This window comes from Siphateles boraxobius, unplaced genomic scaffold (genome assembly GCF_051911475.1).
Source record: "Siphateles boraxobius isolate OS27281-9 unplaced genomic scaffold, OSU_SipBor_1 6, whole genome shotgun sequence".
Taxonomy (NCBI): domain Eukaryota; kingdom Metazoa; phylum Chordata; class Actinopteri; order Cypriniformes; family Leuciscidae; genus Siphateles; species Siphateles boraxobius.
The window spans coordinates 1,022,501-1,047,191 of NW_027509186.1; the positions used below are offsets into that span (position 1 = coordinate 1,022,501).

Consider the following 24,691-nt stretch of genomic DNA (forward strand, 5'->3'; position numbering starts at 1 on the left):
CAGTGTCACTGTTACAGGATTACCCCTGAGTTATGTTGGTAAGAAACAGTTTTGTCTGCAAGCTAAAGTTGACAAGGCCCCTTTGTATTCAGGGACACGTCGGGTAGACCGAAAGCTCGCCGTGATCGTATAGTGGTTAGTACTCTGCCTTGTGGCCGCAGCAACCCTGGTTCGAATCCGGGTCACGGCAAGATTTTCTGGGTGCCATTGAAATTGAGCTCCATGTCACCACCTCTCCTCACCCCTTCCTTCAGACTTGTCTTTTTGTGCACGGCGCGTGCCCTTGATGTGCTCTGGATGTTCGAGTGAATTGAAACTGGGACCTTCTTTGAAAGCACAAGCTCTCAGGTTTGAACCCTTAGAGAAAAGACTGAAAACGAATCGCTCCTATTTATTTCGGAAGAATCTTGCTTCAGAGAGAATATGGTGCGTGTATATGGTTGGAGATATTGCCTTTATGTTCAAACCCTGTTCCTCAACGGCATCTGCTGAAGAAAGGGAGTGGACACACTCGTCGATGGCCCCAGAGTACAAGCATTAAAAAAAAGAGTTGGCAGGAAAACTGATAGTGCGCTATAGACATTGGAGATGCACCAGTTCTTGACACAAGAGAACAAGAATGAAAACAAAGAGTGGCAGGAGGGGATGAATCAAGTCCAGTGAAGCAGGCTTTGATCACAGCTGCAAAAATATGGAGCGCTTCACGTATTTGCATGTCATTCTTTCGCTCTGTGCCCAGCAATGTTCTCTGGATGCCGGCCAATCAGCAGCTCGGATTGTCGAGCGTTTGTCGAGCGTTTTTTTGGTTTTGGGCCAATCAGCAGCTCGTACCCCTACTTCACGTGTCGGCTGTTCCTCTGGACGCCCCTGCGTCTGTGGGGCGTCCGGCCGACATGCTGTAATAGGGCCCTCACCAAGTGTGGGCTCTACAGGACCATCCGGAGGGTCCTGGACATCGACGGCTGGTACTTGATGGCCACCGAGTACCTGGAGTGCCGTCGGTGTAAGAGGAAGGTAGCTGCCTGGTCGCAGGAGGTCGTGGGTCAGCTGGGAGAGGGGCATCGCGCCCTCTTCCCGGCAATCCTCACCTACAAGTAAGTAGCTGTCTGAACACTGTCACAGTGTGTCTGTGTGTGGCGCCCTCTTGCCGGCAATCCTCACCTACAAGTAAGTACCTGTCTGAACACTGTCACAGTCCATGCGGCGGTCCATACACTACCTCAGCGTCATGGAGCCCTTCACGTCGCGAGGTGTCGTGCGCATGTGCACCTGTTGTGGCAAAAATTCATCTTAAACAAACATCACTGCGTAAGAGACACTCAGAGTCAAATTATATAAAATAGAAGTATTTATTCTTGCAAGAATAGGAGCAGTCTAATACACAGTTGTTACCCTGTGCAGAAGAGTGACACACCCCCAGACAGACTGAACTAGCTTTTATCTTAGTTTCAAGGCCTTCTTCCCCCCAGAGCCTTCCTCCCAGTAGTTTTCCATAGACGTCACTAGTTGGCCCACTAAGCTCCCCTGCACCAAATGGCCTTCTGACATCTAGGTCAGAGGTCCTTGTTCGTCTGTTCTCTGGAGTGTCTCCCCCTTCTGCCTCCCCAGGTACATAAACAGAATCTTCTCTCACTACAAGTGAGAGACACACATGTGACATTATTTGAATCATCTATATTTTACTAAAGATCAATGAATATCATTAAAATTGCCACCACAGCACCCCACCACCAAAACCGCCACCCGTGCCCCAGTACGCATGGCTGTTAATGGTGTACTGCCACGACATCCTTTCCCGCCTGGAGGACGTGAAGGCCCGGGTCACCTCCGTCTTTGGAACGGTTTTGAAGATGGATTCGACCAAGAAGGTAAATGTGGTGCTATGTATGTATAAATATATATGTATATAAATGTGGTGCGGAGTATCACGCTCTAGCTATGTGCGTGCAGCCTTACTGAGATGCTTTATTCTTTCAAACAGGTGACCCGGAAGCTCGCCGGTGCTGCTGCCCAGACCGCAGCGTGGGCAACGAACGTCGGCAACGAGCAAGGACAGGTGCTCATGTCCGTGCTCACGGACGCCGAGGGTGCCGGCCTGTTGCCCATGGCTGCGGGGTTAATGCGGCAGTATCGGGACGCTGGGGTGGAGCCGCCTCAGCTCCTCTACGTCGACCGGGACTGTTGTTCGTCCCACGGGGGATCCAAGACAGCTGACATGTTCGGGAAGTGGGACAAGCTGGTGGTCCGGCTGGACATCTGGCACCTGATGCGGCGGTTCGCGTCAGGTGCGTTGTGGCAAAAACAATAATTAAACAAACAGCATCACAGTAAGAGACATCATGGTTCCATAACTTGATATAACATGCATTTTTCCATAACAGGTGTCACCACCGAGAGCCACCAGCTGTATAAACCCTTCCTGCAGCAGCTGTCTTCGTGCATCTTCTTGTGGGACCCAGGGGACGCAGCCCGGTTGCTCAAGGCGAAGAAGAGGATGCTTGAGGCGCAGGGGATGACCTTCTCGTCCGACGCCGGAGTGTGGAGGCACGTCAGCCGCAAGAATATTGCTCTCCATTGCCGTCGCTGCACGCGTGGAGCGGCGGAGACGGAGCGGCTGATCGGTGACCTCCTGGAAACCTTCGGCGGTGCCAACGGACGAGACACCATGGGGATTTCCCTGCTGGACCAAGACCGCATCCAGAAGATCTGGACGGAGCAGCGGCGCCACCTCCATTGCATCCAGGACCCGCCGGGCGTGGAGCTGTACACTGAGACCAGCAGGATGACCAAGGGGGGGATCAGCCTGCCGGTGTACCGTTGTGCACGAGGCTCCACGTCCCTGGAGTCGTTCCACCTGCATCTCAACCGCTTCATTCCAGGTATGTTTCACATGCTTCACTGTCATGTCAATCTTTCACTGTCATCGACTCGCTGTCATTCACATTGTGTGCACTGAATAAACTGCTAAACAGATCTGTGTTCCTCCTCAGGAGAAAGTGCCAATGCCTGGCACTTCCAGGCATTTCTCCTGGAGGGGTTGACGCGGTGGAACGCCGACAGGGCGGCGTCCGTGGCACAGGAGGGACGGCCGCTGATCCGCTCCTACAATGGCCCCCTGCAGCACTCCCTTGACCAGCTCAGCCAAAGGGTGCTTGGCACGAATGTGGTCAAGGATTACACCAAGCCCAGGGAGTACACGGGTAAGAACACTCAAGCCACCGCGCTTACACCTGTCCACACTGAATGATATTTGTACCAGACTGACTGATGCGATTTGTGTTGTTGTACTTCAGGGGAACTCATCGGCATCGAGTACCTGTACTCCCAGACGGGCAGAGTGCTGCAGGACGTCAGCTTGGACCTTGACATTCCGGACGCGGGGGGGGGGGACGTTCCCCAACTTGTCGAGGATGACGAGCTCGCCGACGGCCCGCAGGAGGTGGAGGACCTCACCCTGCCTGGCGAGTTCCCAGCTCCTCAGACGGACCCGCGGTCAGGGCGACCGGCTGACGCACCCGTGCCCGAGCCATCCAGTCCGACCGGTGCCCACGAGCCCGCACCCCACTCCCCCGGCCGGTCCTCGCCAGAGCCTCAGCAGGCTGCTGAGGTAAGCACGCCACCTCTTTGTGGTCTGCGACTGCAGTGCATCTCGCATCACCAAAAACTGCGCTCGCTCTGTTCCATCCAACTGACTTATTGTTTTCCATCTCTTCTTGTGTGTCTGCAGGACTACAGAGGACCGGATGACCAGCCGGGGTACCTGGCCGTGGTCCAGTTGGCCACGGCCTTGGTGGGGTTGCGTCACGACCCGGCCTTGTCCGAGGGGAGGGTAGACGAGCTTAACAGGCTCTACGAGGCCCTGTCACCGTACGACAGGGCCCGAGTAGTTTACCCTCCCCGCTACAGGGACAGGCCAGCTCAGGGGCGCTTCATGGCAGCCAAGCCAAGCCCCACCAGTATACCTGGTGTGGAAAGCTTGAGACGGTAAAGCTACGCTTCCATCATACATTTCCCTGGTGTACAAACAAGCTGCTTTATGTAATGTTGCCCATTATCATGCTCATATCTGTCATTGTTTTTGTCCATTGTCCACAGCTGCCTGGTCAGAGAGACCTCTGGACCTGCCAGCAGTCCCAGCGCAAGCCGGCTGGTAGAGGCAGTATGCACCCAGCTCTGCCGCTTGATCCCCTCGGGCAGCCGTGCGCGCGGTGCCCGGAGGTCGCGGTGGGACAGCATACTGCTTCGGTACCAGCACATCCGGGACCTTGTGCTGGGCCACCAGAGGCTGATGGCTCGGGCGCCCATACAGCTCTTTGAGCTGAACGCCAGGACCCTCTCGCTATTGTATGTTTGATGCTTTTGATGTTATGGTAATGACATGCTTGAATGGCATGCTCTCAAAATTGAACATGTAACTAAAAAACTACGTTGAAATCCGTTTTCAGGTTCACCAGGATGCAGCGGGAGAAGGAGAGGACTGTGCTAGCTTCAGGCGTTGCAGCAGAGGGACGACCACCAGCGGCAGCGGCAGCGGGTTCGGCGCCGTGCCCAGCAACAGCGGTGGATCGTTCTCCGGCAGCAGCAACAGGCCAGGCGAGGACGGCAGCACCAAGGGCGGCGGGACCTCTGGCAGCAGCACCGGCTGTGGCAGCACCGGTGCCTGTTCTGCCAGCGCCAGTGCGCCCACTGGCGCCTTTACCGCATGCCCCCTCAGCTGTTGTCCTGGCCATACCACCGGCTGCTGCAGCTGCAACAGGACCTTTTCCGGCAACACAGCCTCTCTTTCTGGACCTCTCACTGCCCCAGCAGAGTGTGAGGGTGCTCCCCATCCCAACGCTCCCTCTGACAACGTCAGCCCCACACGTCCTCTCGCTGCCGCTGGCCGCCGCACATCACGCCGGCCCTCGGCTGCCTGCACCACTTCCTGCTCCCCCTCCTCAGCCTCGCTCTGCGTACAAAACTGAATGGCTGAGGAGGAAGAGGGCTGAGCAGAGGGCAGCGGCAGGAGCAGTCGTCGCTGCCCGGGCCGGCGTGCCACAAGAACAAAAGTGCAGGAGATGCGGCCAGCCAAAGCGGAGGGAGACCGGACACACCCGCTACAGCAATGTACATTTTTGCTCTGCCGCCGCGGCGGGTAAGAGTGTGGAGGACTGACTGAGGGAGATGAAGGACCAGGGTCGAGCTCCGGACTGATTTCGCATTCTCGCTGGGGCAGGTGTATATAGTTGTTTCAGTGTTTGTTTGTTTTTTAAAGACATTGACTTTACCCTCCACAAGTACCGGGACCTTGCCGCGGTGTGGAGGCTTCCTACAAACACCGGTCCACACCTGCCACAACTTTTCTACAGCAAAAAAAACATTGTGTATCCCATTCACACCTGTACAACATTGCCATGCCTTTGTACTATTCTGATTCTTTGCACTGACAAGTTATACGGGCCTATACTGTGTGTGTATGCTGCCTATCATATGGCTTAAGAAAAAGAAAAGAAAACATTGTCTGTCCCATTTACACCTGTATAACACATTCACACCTGTATAACACATTGTCATGCATTTGTGCTGTTGTGATTTTATGCGTTGACAAGTTACATAGGCCTTTTGGACATGTGGGTATGTTCAATAATGTGGTCACTGTCTTTGGAGTTACGTCCAGTTGCCACTGGCTCTGTTGCCGCCGCGTTGGTACTTCACACTGTATGCTGCTGCTTTATGTATCCATGCATGTGTGTAATGAGCCCTTATACTATGCGTCTGTCTGCTGTGATTTATGTGGTTTAAAATAAGAGGAATGAAGCCTTGTGCCACTGTTCTGCATCACTACCACTGTTCTGCATCTCGCCCCAGAATGTTTATGCCATGTGTCTGCTCTGATGCTCTATTTTTATTATTATTATTACTATCATCATCATCATCATCATCAAAATCATCATCATCATGTTTTATTGTATTGTAGTTTGAAATAAATAATCTATTTCACACTGTAGTCTACTGCTGCTGTGTTTGGTGTTTTCTGCATCTATACATCATCATCATCATCATCATCAACAACAACAACAACATCAACAACAACAGATATTTAATTGATATTTTTTTTACTGAAGAAAAAGGTGAAACGAATAATACACGGCATGTAACTTTTATTTATACATCGAAATAAAATTATTGACATAATATAAATGTAATATAATGTTTAACATAACAAATTGTAATATATATGCAGAAAAAGGTGAAACAATATAAATACAATATATCTATGCAGAAAAGGGTGAAACAATATAAAAAGGGGAAACAATATGAATACAATATATTATTTAACATACATTTTAATAAGGTGACACAATATAAATACAATATAATGTTTAACACAACAGATTTGAATAAAAGGTGAAACAAATAATACACAGCATGTTACTTTTATGTATACACATGAAATAGGCATAATATGAATATAATAGTGTGTAATATAATGTTTAATATTTGTGCTTCGGTCGGGATTCGATCCTGCGTTTTGATGGTGTCTCGTTTGTACCGCGTTTGTGCGACTGGGCATGCGCGAAGGCACTAATGCGCATGCGCGACAACAGAGAAGAACGATGGCTGAGCTTTTCCCAGGGGCTATGTTAATCTGCTCTGTATCGATCCAATTTTAGTATATATGCTGCCTTAGCAAGCACAAGTTTGGTGCCCAGCTCAAGGCATATCTACACCTCGGGTTCCAGCGAGCTATCACCAAGGTGGTAGGGCCCAGCGAGCCATCTCGCCTCTGCATACCTTTGCTTGACACAATGATTGATGCAAAAGCTCAATCAGTTTAGGAATAGGACACCTTAGAGCTTTAGGGTTCATAAATGGCCAATTCCACCATGATGTATGAGAGCATCTACTGAAAGAATGGGTTGGGCAGACTTATGGATGGTACCAAAATACAAGCTCTGAATGGGCTGTGTCCTCCAGGTTTTCGAGAAAAACCCGAGTTGGCAGAAAAACGGAAAGTGCTTAGCGGATGGTGACAGAATCAACACAAAGTGAGCATTTAATGTTGTGTTTAGACCATTGTCTTTATATCTGGCATTTATAACCACCTATCTTGTGGAACTGCGTTATTTGGACCAGTAACATTAAAATGATCACTTATTTTAAGGTGGATAAAAACATGTGTACAAAATGTTTTGAGCAAATGTATCACATAGTCACACATAGACGTCAAGATTTTGCATATGATTCACAACAACGGTGACAACCAAAACAAAAAAGCTTGGGAATCAAGGATGTTTTGTACTTTGAAAGCTACCCATCATGCATTGCAGCATGAAGCTTTTTTTTATTGTCACCATTGTTGTGAATCATACGCAAAATCTTGATCTCTGTGTTTGACTGTATGATGCATTTTCTCATAACATTGTGTAAACATGCTTTTCTTTTATCCACCTTCAAATAAGTGATCAAACTAATGGTACTGGACCAAATAATGCAGTTCCACAAGATTGGTGGTTATAAATGCCTGATATAAAGACAAAAGTCTAAACACAACATTAAATGCTCACTTTGTGATGATTTTATCATCATCAACGAGGAGCTGATGACAGTCGATCTTACTTTTTCTTGGCTTTCTCTGCCACAACAATGGTGTTATACAAACACACAGTTACAACAGCCACGGTAAAGTTAAAGTAAGAAGAACTGGGACCAAGAGCCCAACTAAAGCAAACACTCATCACCACAATGGTTACTTAAAATAAAACATGATGTTGAAAATATGTCCACAATGGCCACATTTGAACTAGTTTTTAAACTGGTACGAAGGTTCGATGGACGTCTATATCGGACGTGCAGAACACGTCAAAAAAAGACGTCATAAAAACGTTCATTCTGGCTCCTCAGTGGACGTCTTTTCAACGTCCGACTTTTGTGACAAAGACGTTGAAAAGACGTCTTTTGGACATCATGTTGTTTAGTGGGTACTCCGTTGCCAACCAACACTAGCAGAGCTAGCTTCTCTCTACCCCATGCCTTGTCAACAAAATTATTCTAGTCGTGATTTCTAGTGTTTAATCCTAGGTACGAGAGACAGATGTGTTGAAAACGTCAATGAGTACATGAAGCGTCGGACATCAAATGTTTTATTTAGCTACAAGTCCAACGCATACTAGAATCCTTGATGTTCAGCTCAGGGGAAAAGATGTAACGTTAGTTCACTGCACAGGATGGGAATGGAATCCTATTCCTCCTTCCCAAATGCCCCCTCGCCCAAAGAGTGAACTGCCGGTACGCTGTTAACCTTAACAGTCTGAGAAGAGGATATAAGTTAGCCTAGCCTAGCCCAGTTGCCAATTCGTAAAATACACTGTTACATACCAGCTACTTATGGGGGGCTCCAGCGTCTCAGCTCGGACATCCCTTAGAGATAGCATAGCCTCCTCCAACATGTCTCTCTCACCGCACAGCATCCGAAATGAACGGTGCATGGTGATGCATTTTCGCCGATCAATAAATGTTCCAGGTTGACCTCTCTGCAACAGTTCGACTCCGGTGCAGTGTCCATGCTCCGGCAGCGCCCGCGCCCACACACTTCCCCCAAACGATCCTGTACTGTATGTGGAGCCTGAAACTGGTTCAGATTTTTAGTTACTCTTGCTTTCATATTATAGTTTGAATTCATTTTCTACAATATTTATTTCATAATTTAATTAAAAATTAAAAGGTTTTTAATTAAAAATTAATAACAACCTGATAAAAAAAATTGGACCAGGCACAGGGTCAGAGTGTTTGCAAAAACAGGTATTTCATTTTACTTTAAAGGATCATTCAAACAAAATGTTAGTGCAACTCTGTTAAGGAATGCTAAATTATACTCACTGTATTTTTACTTCAGGTGACTATGAAACTGCAAAGAAGTGGTCCAAAAGAGCAGCTGTGCAGTCTTCTGTGGAGAGCTCTGATGACGTTCCCAAGAGAAAAAAACGACCAGTGTGTCTCAGCAGCTCTGATGGAGGTATGAACCTGAGCATGTGAAATAAGTTTACAAGTAAACAATTAAAGTAATTCTAAAATCATTTTTATTCATTTTTTTAAAAGATACTTCTTCAGTACCTCACCCCAAAAAGAAGAGCCGGGTGAACTGTACATCAACTGGTAGGCCTTTCTTAGTTTTAATTATTTTACTTTACCACTTGTGCACAATTTCATATTAAAAAGTGTTTGGGGGTTTTCAGAATACCAAAATTTCATTAGTTGATTGATACCAATACCAGTACATTTCATCGTTTTTCGTTTGTTCCTATTTTTTAGTAATTACCTTCTAATTTACAGTGGAACCTCAGCTGCCATTTCCCCGAGCATTTAAACCCAACAAACAAACCACACTAACACCAGCAAGACCTGAAGATTATACCATTCTTGATGCATCATTAAGACCAGTGCCTCCTAGAGACATCCAGAAGAATGGTAAATGCAAAACATAATTTGAAACTTAGTTTTTACCTTTATTTGAATGAATCAATCTTGATTCTCCCAGATCAACTCCTGAGTTACTCACTCAGAGAATCATCAGCATTGAGAGTGAGATGAAGGCGATGAGGAGCTCAACAGCAGCCCTGTATGAACTGTGCTCGTGCCCTGGGTGATGGGACTAGTCAGCGAGTGGAGGAGATGAGCCTTGATGTGTGTGCCACTATGGAGGAACTCCTCTCTCTCTCGAAAGAAAAAATGAAGAGGAGACATTTCGGAATAGTGTGGTATGTTAATAGTGAACTATCCGTGAAATGCCAAAAAAGTGTTAGAATTAAGTTAAATAACAAAAGTTATTACCATTTTGAAAATGTATTCCATCTTGTAGACACACCATTTAAGTCTTGTTGGAGGTCCAAACCCTGGGGAAAACACCCGTAGGGTGATGCGGGCACTGGCCTCCTACAGTGTCTGGAAGGAGTTTAGTCTGAAGGGGAAGAAAGGGAAGAGCAAGTCCTATATGTTAGTGACACAAAAAACATGTATTACCAGTACTTTTTTAACCATTGCTGCATAGTTAAGGAATTTAATATTACAGAGGCAGTGATGATGTCCAATCCTAGAATCCAGCAAGCAACAGTGGAGGACATTGTGGCAGACACACTTAAGCTCCAGCAAGCTGTCAGAATGTAAGCTCCTTTGGTGCAGTTTTCTATAAAATAGTTATTATATTCTAATTACATAATTAAAAAAAAAAGGGAGATTACATGTTTGTCAGGAACCAATCAGACACCACATCCTTCACAACACAACGATCACTCTCACCAGAATTCTAATCACCTGCACCTGTTCACAATCAATAGCCTCTGAATAAAAACACTCACCACAGCTTCATTCACCGTCAAGCCTCCAACAGGAACAGACCATTTCCCGCTGTCTACCAAAGTCTATCTCCTCGTCATCGCCGACCAAGTAACGTATACTCACCTGTGTATTACTGACCTCTGCATTCCTGTTCCACTGTCTTCAGACATCCTACCCGAGTCCTGGTTTCCTGCATTTCCTGTCTGGATCCCTGTTCCCTAGAATCCTGTATTTTCCTGAGTCCCTGTGTTCACGCCGAGTTGTCTCATCCACGACGACACCTGAAAGAGAAAAGACACAAGTATGAATGATCTGTGACCGCTTGACATCCAATTAACCTGAAGAGGACCTGCTCACCTGTTATCTGCCCCGCACGTAGAGACCCTCACCGCATCTGCACCTGAACTCTGAGAATACTCACCTATGCACTTGTGTCACGTTCAATAAAGCTGTGTTTGGATTCACTTACCTCTGTCTCCTTGCCTGTATCCTGACAGAAGGCTTGACCAACTACCGCTATGGATCCAACACAACTGCCAATCGATGCGGCGAGTTCGTGTCCTCAGCCCACCGCCACTTCCGCGAACCCCACTTCCACGCTAGTATGCATTGCTAGCCCCGCTTCCCGACCAGCGCCCTTCTCTGGCCGGGCGGAGGATTGCAATGGCTTCATATTGCAGTGTTCGCTCATCTTTGACCAGCAACCTCATCAATTCCCCACAGATCGTTCGCGAATCTCTTTCATCATCAAGCAGTTATCTGGAACAGCATTGAGATGGGCTGAATCGCTGTGGGCACAGGAGACTGAGGTTATCAGGTCACTACAAAATTTCATAAATCATTTCAAGGAAGTTTTCGGCCAACCAGTCAGTGATTCCACCATCAGTGATAAGTTAATTCAACTCCGTCAAGGAAAAAGACCCGTTTCAGAGTACTCCATTGAATTCCGGACTCTGGCTTCAGTGAGCGGTTGGAACGAAAAGGCTCTCTTGGCTGTTTATCGCGGCGGACTAAATCCTGCACTTCGTCTCCAAATGGCGATCTATGATGATAATCTGGGACTAGAGAAATTCATACAGCAAACTCTCCGTGTTCATCAACGATCTCAGAGCTGCTATCGAGATGCTCGACTTTCTCATGTCACATCCCCTCATGTCCTCGCAAACCATGAGTCTGAAAAACCCCCTGAGGAAATGCAAGTCGATGCTCATCGACTCACCCAAGCTGAACGCTCTCGTCGCAGAGAAATGAAGTTATGTCTGTACTGTGGTGGTAAAGGTCATTTTCGATTTTCATGTCTCTTTCGGCCACCTCAGATGACGGTAAGCTCCGTTCTGGATCACCACGATGTATCGACCCCGCTCACTATCTCTGTAACCTTGAAAATCCTAAATTCCCATGTATCTGCAACAGCCATCGTCGATTCCGGATCAGCGGGGAACTTCATATCAGGACGGCTCAGCGAGAAACTTAACCTCAGGAAGGTACATTCCCAAGCCATATTCCATCCATGGAGTGACCGGCGAACCCATTAACAAGGGGTATGTGACATCTCAAATAACACCCATCCAGTTGTCTATTGAAAAGCTTCACCATGAAATGTTCGAACCTTTCATTCTACAAAATAGCCAAACAGACATCATCCTCGGCCGTCCATGGCTAATCCGTCACCAACCTACCATTAATTGGCAGTCCGGCAAGATAATCAGTTGGGGATGTCATTGCTCGCTTAAGAAAAGCACACACTCTGCTCCCCCAGCCACGGAACCTAAGAAAGTGCTCACTGTGAGTTCCACCTCCATCGAGAGTCCCACGGAGAATCTGTCCACAAATATTCCCTCTTGTTATTCCTCGTTCTCTGACATATTTAACCCTGTTACTGCCTCCAACTTGCCACCCCATAGACCATGGGATTGCGCCATTGATCTGGTCCCCGATGCATCGATTCCTAAGGGAAAAATCTACTCACTCTCCATTCCTGAGCAAGAATCTATGCGGAAATACATCGAGGAAGCGTTACAACAGGGTTACATTCGTCCCTCTACATCCCCTGCGGCCGCTAGTTTCTTTTTTGTTGCCAAAAAGGATGGAGGGTTAAGACCTTGTATCGATTACAGAGCCCTGAACCAAATCACTGTCAAATTCAGTTACCCACTACCTCTCATCCCAGCAGCCCTCGAACAGCTCAGAGAAGCCAAGATCTTCACCAAATTGGATCTGAGGAGTGCATACAATCTGGTCAGAATCAGAGAAGGGGATGAGTGGAAAACTGCTTTCATCACGCCTTCAGGGCACTATGAATACCTGGTCATGCCGTATGGGTTGGTAAACGCTCCCTCCGTTTTCCAGAGTTTCATGGACGAGGTACTCCGAGACTACCTGGGGCAATTTGTGTTGGTGTATATTGATGATATTCTGATTTATTCCAAGAACCCTGTTGAACACCAACATCATGTGGCCCTGGTACTCCAGAGACTCAGAGAGTTTACCTTGTTTCTAAAGGCAGAGAAGTGTACGTTTCACCAGACTAACGTCGAATTCCTGGGATACCAACTCAGTGAAAGAGGTGTAGAAATGGATAAGCGAAAGACCGAAGCCATCATGTCCTGGCCCACTCCACAGTCGGTGAAAGAGCTCCAGAGGTTCCTCGGTTTTGCAAATTTTTACCGACGGTTCATACACCGATACAATTTCTTGACAGCTCCTCTGACCTCCCTGTTAAAGGGAAAACCGAAGGTGTTACTTTGGACCCCAGAAGCAGAGCGTGGTTTTAACTCCCTCAATGCCGCTTTCACCACTGCACCCTTGCTCCACCATCCAGATCCAGAGAAGGTATTTGTGGTGGAGGTAGATGCCTCCACTACCGGGGTGGGAGGAATTCTGTACCAGTACTCGGGTTCACCCTCCAAGACCATACCTTGCGCGTTCTTTTCCAAGAAATTATCTACGGCAGAGATCAACTACGACATTGGAAACCGGGAGCTTTTGGCTGTGAATCTTGCCTTGGAGGAATGGAGGCATTGGTTAGAGGGGGCGAAACATCCATTCCTAGTACTAACGGATCATAAGAATCTTCAGTACTTGAGAGATGCGAAAAGACTGAATCCACGTCAGGCCCGATGGGCATTGTTTTTCACCCGGTTCCATTTCAAGATTTCATATCGCCCAGGCTCCAAAAATACTAGAGCGGATGCCCTCTCATGCATCCATGCCCCAGAGATCCCGAGGGAGGAACCTGAGGCCATCCTGCCTGAGAAGTTGTTTGTCAACCCCATCCAGTGGGAGATCAACGAGCAATTATTGGAGCTGTCCCGACAACAACCTCGAGTTCCAGGATGTCCCCCCGAGAAGATTTACGTCCCAGAGGACTTCCGAAACTCTCTCATTGCTTCAGCTCACTCCTCCGTAGGCACAGGTCATCCTGGCATAATCAAAACGTCCACAACTTTCCAACTCAAGTACTGGTGGCCCAATATGCAGCAAGACATCACCACGTTTATACAGGGTTGTATCCCATGTGCCATGTCCAAAGTCCCCAGGAATCTCCCTGTGGGTAAATTAGTACCGCTCCCAGTCCCACATAGGCCCTGGTCCCACATTGGGGTAGATTTCGTTACGGATCTACCAGCATCCGATGGAAACACCTGTATCCTTGTCGCCATCGATCGGTTCTCCAAAGCATGCAGACTAATCCCTCTGAAGGGACTCCCTACGGCCTTTGTCACTGCTGAACTTCTGATGGAGCATGTGTTTCGGAACTACGGCATCCCAGAGGACATCGTGTCTGACAGGGGACCCCAATTTATCTCCCGAGTTTGGCGAGCTTTTTTCACTCTCATGAACGTGACCGTAAGCCTGTCATCAGGGTACCATCCACAAACAAATGGCCGAACCGAACGGAAAATCCAAGATGTAGGACGTTTCCTGCGTACCTTCTGCCACTCCAACCAAAACATCTGGAGTCGTTATCTCATCTGGGCAGAGTACGCACAAAATTCCCTCAGACAGTCATCCACGCAACTAACTCCTTTCCAGTGTGTGTTGGGTTACCAACCTCCATTGTTTCCATGGTCCGGCGAACCCTCAGAAGTACCAGCAGTAAACAAGTGGTTTCAAGAAAGCGAAGGAGTGTGGAATCAAGCCCATCATCACCTTCAGCAAGCAGTGAATCGCCAACGGCATTTTGCAGATGCTCACCGCCGTCAGACTCCTGAATATCAACCCGGACAGTAAGTAAGTCTCCACTAAAGACATCCGTCTACGTCAACCTTGCCGCAAACTCAACCCCAGATACATCGGAGCTTTCCCCATCGTAAGACAAGTAAACCCAGTCACCTACCAACTCCGCCTACCTCCAGAACATCGAATCCATCCCACGTTTCACGTCTCCCTCCTGAAACCTCACCACCCACCTGTACCCAACTCAGCCACGGAACCAATCCCTGAGGATAACCCCCCGATACCGCCTATTGAACCAGAACCCATCTATTTGATAAAGGAAATATTGGACTCCCGACGTCGAGGTGTTCGGATTGAATATCTGATAGATTGGGAGGGGTATGGACCTGAAGAAAGATGTTGGGTACCCCGGAACGACGTCCTTGATCCCAATCTGCTCCGAGAATTTCACGCTCAATAACCTGACAAACCTGCACCACGGCCCAGAGGTAGACCACCACAACGTCGGGGTCCAAGATCCGCTGGCGCGGACTCTGGAGGGGGGGGGGGGGGTAATGTCAGGAACCAATCAGACACCACACCCTTCACAACACAACGATCACTCTCACCAGAATTCTAATCACCTGCACCTGTTCACAATCAATAGCCTCTGAATAAAAACACTCACCACAGCTTCATTCACCGTCAAGCCTCCAACAGGAACAGACCATTTCCCGCTGTCTACCAAAGTCTATCTCCTCGTCATCGCCGACCAAGTAACGTATACTCACCTGTGTATTACTGACCTCTGCATTCCTGTTCCACTGTCTTCAGACATCCTACCCGAGTCCTGGTTTCCTGCATTTCCTGTCTGGATCCCTGTTCCCTAGAATCCTGTATTTTCCTGAGTCCCTGTGTTCACGCCGAGTTGTCTCATCCACGACGACACCTGAAAGAGAAAAGACAAGTATGAATGATCTGTGACCGCTTGACATCCAATTAACCTGAAGAGGACCTGCTCACCTGTTATCTGCCCCGCACGTAGAGACCCTCACCGCATCTGCACCTGAACTCTGAGAATACTCACCTATGCACTTGTGTCACGTTCAATAAAGCTGTGTTTGGATTCACTTACCTCTGTCTCCTTGCCTGTATCCTGACAATGTTCAGTTCACTTAGTACTTTTCTTTTACTAAAAGTAGAAACAATGTGAAGTTGACCGTTTAGTCACTGGTTTGATTTACTTAAAGTTGCACAAACAAAGAACATCTGACTGTACATGTGAGTGGAGCATTTCACAGTCTGTCGTTTAGGTCAGTTAGGCTTGGGGTAGGTTTGAATTTTAATTATTCCAATTCCGCTCATTCGAATCTAATTAACGGTAATTTAGGTAAAACAAAAGTTTGGATCTCGTGCTATAAGCTAACATGATTAGCGCATCTCACCTCGTCATAATTTACATATAGTTGACATCTGACAATCCTAACAACAAATAAAATATCAAAATGAAAAATATAATTCATGGTTACTCACATAGAGCACAGCTGGAGTTTTTTCTTATATCGTTCAACAACTGCCGAACAACCGTCCTTCTTCATTTGGTGTAATGGCGGGTTGCGAACCAACATCAATAGGTGCATGTCGCCACCTACTGTCATGAAGTGTGAAGAGAACTGGTTCTCACGTAATCCCTATATCCGATTTTGTAATCCACTAATCCTAATAAACTCACTATTGCATTTATTTGTTTCCTGCATTTTAACCATTTAGTAAATACAATTACTGGATTTATAGTATATTTATAGTTATCTTACATGATTAATATAATGAAACCATCATATTTTAAATAAATTATATTGACCAGCTGAATCTAACATTTAATTTCAACAAACGTAAAAGTCAAATGAAAAAAATTATGTGCAATTAATTGTATAAAACTGAAATAGGCTACTTTTCATTTTGCAGCAGAAAGACCAGAGAAAATGTGTGCAGCAGCATGATGAAGATGATGAAACACTCCTACTTTTGGAAAACAAATAAGACTTTTTGATTTTTTTGTTGTTGAAATTTTCATATTTTCTTCCTTAAAGTAAGATCAAATTAATTAAAATTAATGTATATGCCAAATTTTCACTTCTCAATAACTTGTTAACATTTAATATATATATATGTTAAAAATTATATGTTAATTATTTATTATCTTGAGGTGGAGAATGTCATTAACTAACTGCTGATTATTAAATGATATAAATGTTTTCTAGTTGATTGATTCTCGAGGCACACATGTGTGTGACACATTGATGCATGCGGTGCATACACACAATAGTACAGGTAACACTGAATAAATGCTGATTAAATGTATGCAGTGTTTTTTTTTGTTGTTTTTACGTGGTATTTTGGTCGTTGTTACGACTAAAACGGTCCTTTGATGTTACCTCCTCAGAACATACCAGTTAGGCAATTGAGACGTAGGGCCTACTCATCACGTTCTTGCTGACGTACCACAATAACGTTGCCACGACGAATACAGGAATCACAAAGTTACGTGCTGGAACTTTATTTGGCACGTCGTTACGACGAATATGGGCCGGTCCTGTTACGTCTTCACAACGTAACTGTGTTAGCTGGGATATATGATAGCTAGCTAGTAAGTTAGTGTAGTTAGGTAATAAATGTTTTATATCCTTAAGTTTGTGATTAGTTTATTTATTTAATAAACCAACCAATCAATAAATCAATCTACATTCTGAATCTTGCAGGGCTTATAATTTCTGTGGGATGTTATCAATCCTACAGGACAGTATGTGGACAAACCTACAGGACTCAGCAACAGGCGCGTCTTAGACATGGGCATTCTGGGCTTCAGTCCCGGATGTTTTTTTTATAGCCCCGGATCTCAAAAAAATTTATTTATTGATAATTATTTATTTTTTTTAAATAAATTTGTATTTATTTAAAAAAACGAACGGGTCTTTTAATCTATCCTTCGGAATCATGTATTAAAGACGATTAAAATGTGTTCAAGCAGATCAAAGTTACTGTGGTTACAATAATATGCTTGCATTTAGAGTGCGCACCAGAGGAGAGAGAGAGAGAGAGAACCTGAAAGAGCCATTGGTTAAAGGGTAACTAAACACTAAAACAACTTTTTAAAGTTAATGATCTGTAAGAATGGAGCTTCATAAATGCTGTTCATTGATTCCAGTAAATTTTTTGACTTTTTGGTTTAAAGTGTTTTAATTCTACAATATATGGTGTAGAAACGTCTGAGTGCTGCCCTCTTCAGGTTGAACGGTGGCTACTGCAGTTGAATTTTTCTATTGGATGTTTGCGGTGGTTCGTGACGCAGCGGTTGTTGGTTGCGGGATGCGCATAAGCGCTGTGTGCCGCACTGTATTGGAGTATTTCATAATCATATAATACTTTTGCGCAATGAAAGATTATTAATAGCCTTTTTTGTTCTGTTCTGTCCTATCTATCATATGTTGCTGCCTCATTAAACAGCTGTGCAATACATTTAAATAATGTCTTAATTTTATAGTAGACTATACATAATAATTGATCTTTCTGATTTTTATCTTGTTTATCATGTATTTTACAACAATACAAAGAGCAATGTGTAACGTTTTACCAGATTTAGTGCTACACTTATTGTCTCTTTGTTCCCCACTAAATAATGTTTTTCACTAAATGTTCATATTTTATACAATTATTGTTTTTTCTAGACTAAATTTTACTGAGTTATCCACTAATCTAGTTTATAATATAATTTTTGTCAAAGGTAATGATCATATTTTTTTTGATTTGTTGTTTTTATTTATAATGAAGTTGTCTGTATTAAGTGGATGGTGTTTAACACAAAAGAGTGATTATCAGTTCAACACACAGAGTTATAGAAATTCTACTTGATTTTAAAAAAAAAAACTGCGCTGGTATCCGATCGGTATCGGTCGATACTCAAAATTTTTGGTATCGGATTGGATCGGTTCAGAAAAAATGGTATCGGGACATCCCTAATAATTTCTGGTAGGCTATATCTAAGTTACCCAGGAGCTCTGTTGACATAGGCTTAGCTTAGCTAGAGGGGTAATATCCTTCTCACCTTTTTCACCCCTGGCCCGTTTTCATGCCTGCTATAGTTCCTTTTCCAGACTTATACAAGCAGACTGTTGGAGTGATGTGTGTGTGTGTGTGTGTGCGTGTGTGTGTGTGTGTGTGTGTGTGTGTGTGTGTGTGTGTGTGTGTGTGTGTGTGTGTGTGTGTGTGTATAAATAGATATAGATAAATATAGATAGATAAATATCTATATACACAGTATATATATATATATATATATATATAGTTTTATATTAATTTTTTTAAATATTTCATATTCATGTATTATTTATTTGTGTTTCTGTGAATAGCTGTTACAATTCTACAAATAAAGCATTCTATCTTTTTACATATCATTTAAAATGCTACAAAAAATGCACAGAATGCAGGAAATGAAGTATTTAATGCCCAACGTTCCCTAGGGGAGGTCCCCCACACCCTCCATTGATGATATTATTGCTTATTATTATGTGCCTCTGAGTAGCTTAGTTACCAAAAGCGGGGGTGGGTGGTGCGGACTGGGCTAAGCCCCCAATGTATCAAGACCCTAGCAACGCCCCTGCTCAGCAATATCCTGTTCTGTAGGATTTTCATTCTGTCTTGCAGGATTCCTGCATTAACCCCGCACAGTGAGTGCAGGGTTTGAAAGGGTTTTATTCTAACTATCCCATTATGACATCGGCACGAATGCTATTGAGTCTCGCGCGGTCGTACTTTTTGGTCGTACAAAGTACATTGTGAAGGTGTAACCCATGTTAAATTTGGTACTAAAAAAATTAATAAATGGATAATATAATTGCATATTCTAATAGCTAAACTTTTAATAAAAAAGTTGAAACGATCTATTCATATCCATTGTGAATTAAATAAAAATAAATAAAAATAATATGCATTATGGTCTAGCACCGAACATGTGATATATTACGTGTACACGAGTTGCGTATGAAGTCAGCGGATGACACACGGAAATGCGAGAGACGCGCTGAACACGAGATGAGAGACGCGGTGAACACGAGATGAGAGTGATGCAGAAAGGATTAATAAGGTTTATATTGTTAAAATTCATTTAATAAGGTTATAAGCAACTTTATAATACTTTGTGGTTGATGATGATAAATCATTTTAGAATGGTGATTGCTGATTTAAGTGCGGATTCTAGCCGATTGTGAAGCTCCTTTGAATCTGAAGCGGGTGTTTAAAAAAAAAACTGTGAAACTCGGGATTTGGTGAGTTTATTTGTTTTATTTTCTATAATGGATGTATTTTATGTTATTATGCATATTATGCACGCTGTGAAGTCTATTTGCATATTTTCTGAATGTTAATATGATTTTTGAAATGTTGAGTAATATATTTTTGCTTAGCTATGAATGAATATTAATTTGCACATTGTCAATATGCCTGTGAGATATCACATGTTCGTCATGAAAGTGAAAATGTATGTTTAAACACTGTTTAAAGAGCAGAAAAGTTATAAAGAAATAATATCGAATGTTAATGACACTGTTTTGGTAAAACAGGTCAGGTTTACTGCTTCATTGGAAAATTCTCTCATGGATTTGAGATGGCGAGCCACCAAAATTGAATGCTGATTTCTGAGCCTGGGGAAAAGACACTTTTACTGTATCACAAGGTTTTCGTTGCGCCAGAGACATCAACTTCTTCAATTAGGAGGACTTTTCTTTTTTTTTTCTGTTTGGACCACTTCTTCGAACTGGTAGGATTGAACTGATTGTGCATTTACTCACTGGATCTCTTAAAGGATTCTTTTTTCTGGACAATATTCAAGAGACAATTCAAAGAAAGAGTTAAAACAAGAGTGTTGTTTATTGAATGTGGGTCACATGTAAATATTGAATTTCCTTTTACCATTTCAGTGTGATAAGAAGTTTCCGTTGGTCAAATTATGGTTATACACCATTTTACTTTGTTTAAGAGATTATTTGGTTTGTCTAACACGGTATAGGAAATTATAACACTAAAGGCAAAATAGAATTAGAACCCTAAACTCTAAAATAATAAAACAAAAAAAATACGGAACAATCTAATAAAAGTCTTACTAAAGATATATGTAAACAGAGATCAAATAGATAACATTTATTAAATTGTTTTAAGAAAAAAAGAAAAGGAATTTAAATCTTAAAGGAATTAGATAAGAAAACCCAAAGACAACAGAGAATTCATAATTTGTGTATAATTTTATGGTTTTGTTATCATTGCTGTTTAAAACTCTGTTCCATTTTATGTATATGACTGTTCAATTTACAATTACAAATACTTTCCTTACTTGATGTCTGTGATTCAGTTACTGCCAATATTCTGTTCTCCACTGACCTAGAAACTGGTCCATTGCTCCAACCTACGTTGAGGGCCCTTGTTACATAAACCTTGGCGAGCCAGCCAGGAGAACAGTGGTAGTAAATATATCCTGAATGGGTTCCTAAAAAAAAAAAAAAAAGAAGAGAAATCCGATTATACAAATTTGAGATCACGTCAGTCCTTAGAAACATGGATATTGTTGAAACTGAGAATGTTAAAGTTGCAAACTCCGTGATAGTTCGTGGGTTGACTGACACAGAGTGTGACGAAGACTTGGTTGAGTTTCTAAATAAGCACGGACACGTTAGTAGACATCTGAGAGTAGATGACCCAAAGTCGCCTTTTCACAGAGACGTTATTGTAGAATATGAAAGCTGTTCTGCCCTTGTAACTCTTGAGCCAGTGTTACCTTACACTTTCAGAAGCTCTCATAATGTCTCTTATGTCATATCACTCTTGTCAAGTGCCTACTTGCCAGCAGCAACCAAGCAAGCTACCGCCTGTTACTTTGCTGAGCTGCAGAAATTAGCTACAATTAGTGGAAAGACTTTTGAGGAACTTCTGCAAGAACAGTTATCTCAAGCCACTACGTCATGTGCTGAAATCGCAACAGATGAGAACTTACTAAAGCTTTCCTTGGGGACTGGCACTCCCACACATGATCCTCTTACCTCATTCAAGGAAGGGAAAAGTGCAGAAGGGTGTCAAAGCCCGGAGACCGTACGTTCAGTGGTCTTTGAAAAGAAAATGGCAGCTTTCGATGTGGCTGATGTAAATCCACCTGAGATCCAGCGTGTGGTAGTCGAACATCTAATAAAGAATGAGGGAACTTCCCACATGCATGCACCTTTCAGACTTAGAGTGTTCTCTGGGAAAATTCCACGTCCAACCACTGAAGTTGATTATGATGCCTGGAGAGGGAGTGTTGGACTGATTCTCCAAGATCCTTCTTTTTCCGATTTGCACCGATCCAGGAAAATATTAGACAGTTTATTACCTCCAGCATCGGAAATTGTGAGGCATCTGGGGGCCACAGCTCTACCTAATGCGTACCTTGATATTCTGGATTCCGCTTTTGATGCAGTTGAGGACGGAGATGATCTTTTTGCTAGATTCTTGAACACATTGCAAAATACAGGTGAAAAGCCTTCCTTGTACCTACAGCGTTTACAAGCAGCTCTCTTAAAAGCAATAAAAAGAGGTGCCGTTTCCAATGCTGAGGCTGATAAACAGCTCTTGAAACAATTCTGTCGAGGCTGTTGGAATGACACGTTGATAACAAACCTCCAGCTCGAGGCTAAACGAGAGAGTCCACCTTCATTTTCTGAACTGCTTCTGCAGTTGCGCAGTGAAGAAAATCGACATTCCGCCAAAGAGAGCCGTATGCGTCAGCATCTGAATGTGCATCGACATAAAGTCAGCTCAAATGTTGTATCCACAAGCTCTTTTGACTTGGATAATGGTGCGGCATCAGAGGGGAGAGAGATTGCAGAACTAAGACGGCAAGTTACAAAACTTCAAAATCAGCTCAGTAAGCAGAAAGCAAAACAGACGGAGAGTGATGATGTGCTCCACTTGAAGAAACAGATTGCAGAACTTCAGAGTCAGTTCACAAAGCTTGGATCCCAAAAGCCTCAAAAGCAAAAAGACCGTGAGACCAAACAGGCTTACTTTAAGCCCACTGTTTCAGCTGTTGTCCCAAAGTCCCTAGATAGACCTGAGCCAGGTTATTGTTTCCGCTGTGGCGAAGATGGACATATTGTGTCTGGTTGCGAGAACGATCCAAACCCATCTTTAGTGAATGAGAAACGGAAGCAGCTGAGGGAACGGCAGAGTCTGTGGGACCGCCAACAGTGCCAAGGGGCCTCAGAGTCTTTAAACTGGAATTAGCCCCTGTAGCGAGACGTACAAGGGCTACCATATGCAAAACTAGTCTCAAAAGATCCACAGGAAGAAGGGGTAGTTCAGAGTTTTCCGACAGCAGAGGTCCGTTGGCCAGCCTCCCAAAGGGGCTGATAGGGGCCAAGTGTACAGCTCAAGTGTACATAGAAGGGAAACTATGTTCCTGCCTCCTGGACACAGGGTCGCAAGTGACGACAATCTCAAAATCCTATCATGAGCAAACTCTGCCTGAGCTAACTATAATCCCTTTGGAGAATCTGCTGGAAGTGGAGGCTGCGAATGGACAGGTAGTACCCTATTTGGGGTATGTAGAAATGAGGGTCGAGTTCCCTGAGGATTTTCTTGGGAGTACTGTAGAAGTGTCAACGCTTGCGCTGGTTATTCCTGATACAAGTGGTACTGCTCAGCCAAAAGTGCTCATAGGTACCAACACTTTAGACTTGGCATATGGGAAGCATCTTGAAGCCAATAACACTGTCTGCAAATTCATTCCATTTGGTTATAAGGCAGTAGTGAGAACAATTGAATATCGACGGAATCAGAGAGTAAACAGTAATGTAGGAGTTGTCAGACTCCCCACCGCTGATGCCACTATCGTACCTGCAGGGCAGAATCTTGTCATGGAGGGAGTTGTGAGTGTAAAAGGACAAGTGACGGATAGGTGGGTAGTCATGGAACCCCCCTCTCATTCCTCTGTTCCTGGAGGACTTTTAGTTGCAAGCTGTCTTCTTGACTTACCCAAGCATCCATCTCGTAAAGTCTCTGTAGTGCTTAAAAATGAGACTGAGCATGATATCACCATTCCTGGAAAGAGTGTAATTGCGGAAGTCCATGCCATACAGAGAGTAATTTCAAGTAAGAGCAATCCGAAGGGTGACGTGTCTTCCAATGGAGAAGAGAGATCTACTAAGGAACTCTGCTTTGATTTCGGCGACTCTCCACTAACCAAAGAATGGAAGGAGAGGATTTCCCAGAAGTTAAGGGACATGTCAGAAGTTTTTGCTATGCATGATTTCGATGTGGGGCGAACTGACAAGGTGAAGCACAGCATCAAGCTACATGACAATACTCCTTTTAAGCACAGGGCCCGACCCATACATCCTGATGACTTTGAAGCAGTTCGTCGACATCTGGAAGAGTTGCTTGAGGCTGGAATCATTCGGGAATCGGAATCATCCTTTTCGTCACCCATTGTGGTCGTCAAAAAGAAGAACGGCGATGTGAGGCTGTGTATCGACTACCGTAAATTGAACACACAGACCATAAAGGATGCTTATGCACTGCCGAATCTTGAAGAAGCCTTTTCGGCACTCCGTGGATCTAAGTGGTTTTCAGTGCTCGATCTTAAGTCTGGCTATTACCAGATTGAAGTTGAGGAAAAGGATAAGCCCAAAACCGCTTTTGTTTGTCCTCTTGGGTTCTGGGAGTTCAATCGAATGCCTCAGGGGATAACGAATGCTCCCAGTACATTTCAGCGCCTTATGGAAAAGTGTATGGGCGATATTAACCTCACTGAAGTTCTGGTATTCTTGGATGATTTAATCATATTTTCTGAGACACTAGAAGAACATGAAATCCGCCTTTTGCATGTCCTAAATCGCTTGAAAGAGTATGGATTGAAGCTTTCAGTAGAGAAGTGTAAATTTCTCCAGACATCTGTTAGGTATTTAGGACATATTGTGTCACAGAATGGCGTGGAAACCGATCCTCAAAAAATAGAAACTATTAAAACCTGGCCAAGTCCTAAAACTCTCAAAGAATTACGTTCCTTCTTGGGGTTTTCTGGCTATTATCGTCGTTTCATCCGAGATTACTCCAAGATCGCAAAGCCACTAAATGACTTGACTGTCGGATATCCACCGTTCCGCAAGAACTGTAAAGGCAAGAGCAAGATAACGTCCTA

The 24,691-nt window shown here is 44.4% G+C and overlaps 1 long non-coding RNA gene across 1 annotated transcript; it reads left to right on the plus strand.

Annotated features, from left to right (window-relative positions):
• Positions 1 to 19,554: 19,554 nt before the first annotated feature.
• Positions 19,555 to 20,173, plus strand: LOC143715755 (uncharacterized). Its single transcript, XR_013195884.1, has 3 exons — positions 19,555 to 19,612; positions 19,694 to 19,793; positions 20,088 to 20,173. It is a non-coding gene; the product is annotated as an uncharacterized LOC143715755 (long non-coding RNA).
• Positions 20,174 to 24,691: the final 4,518 nt, after the last annotated feature.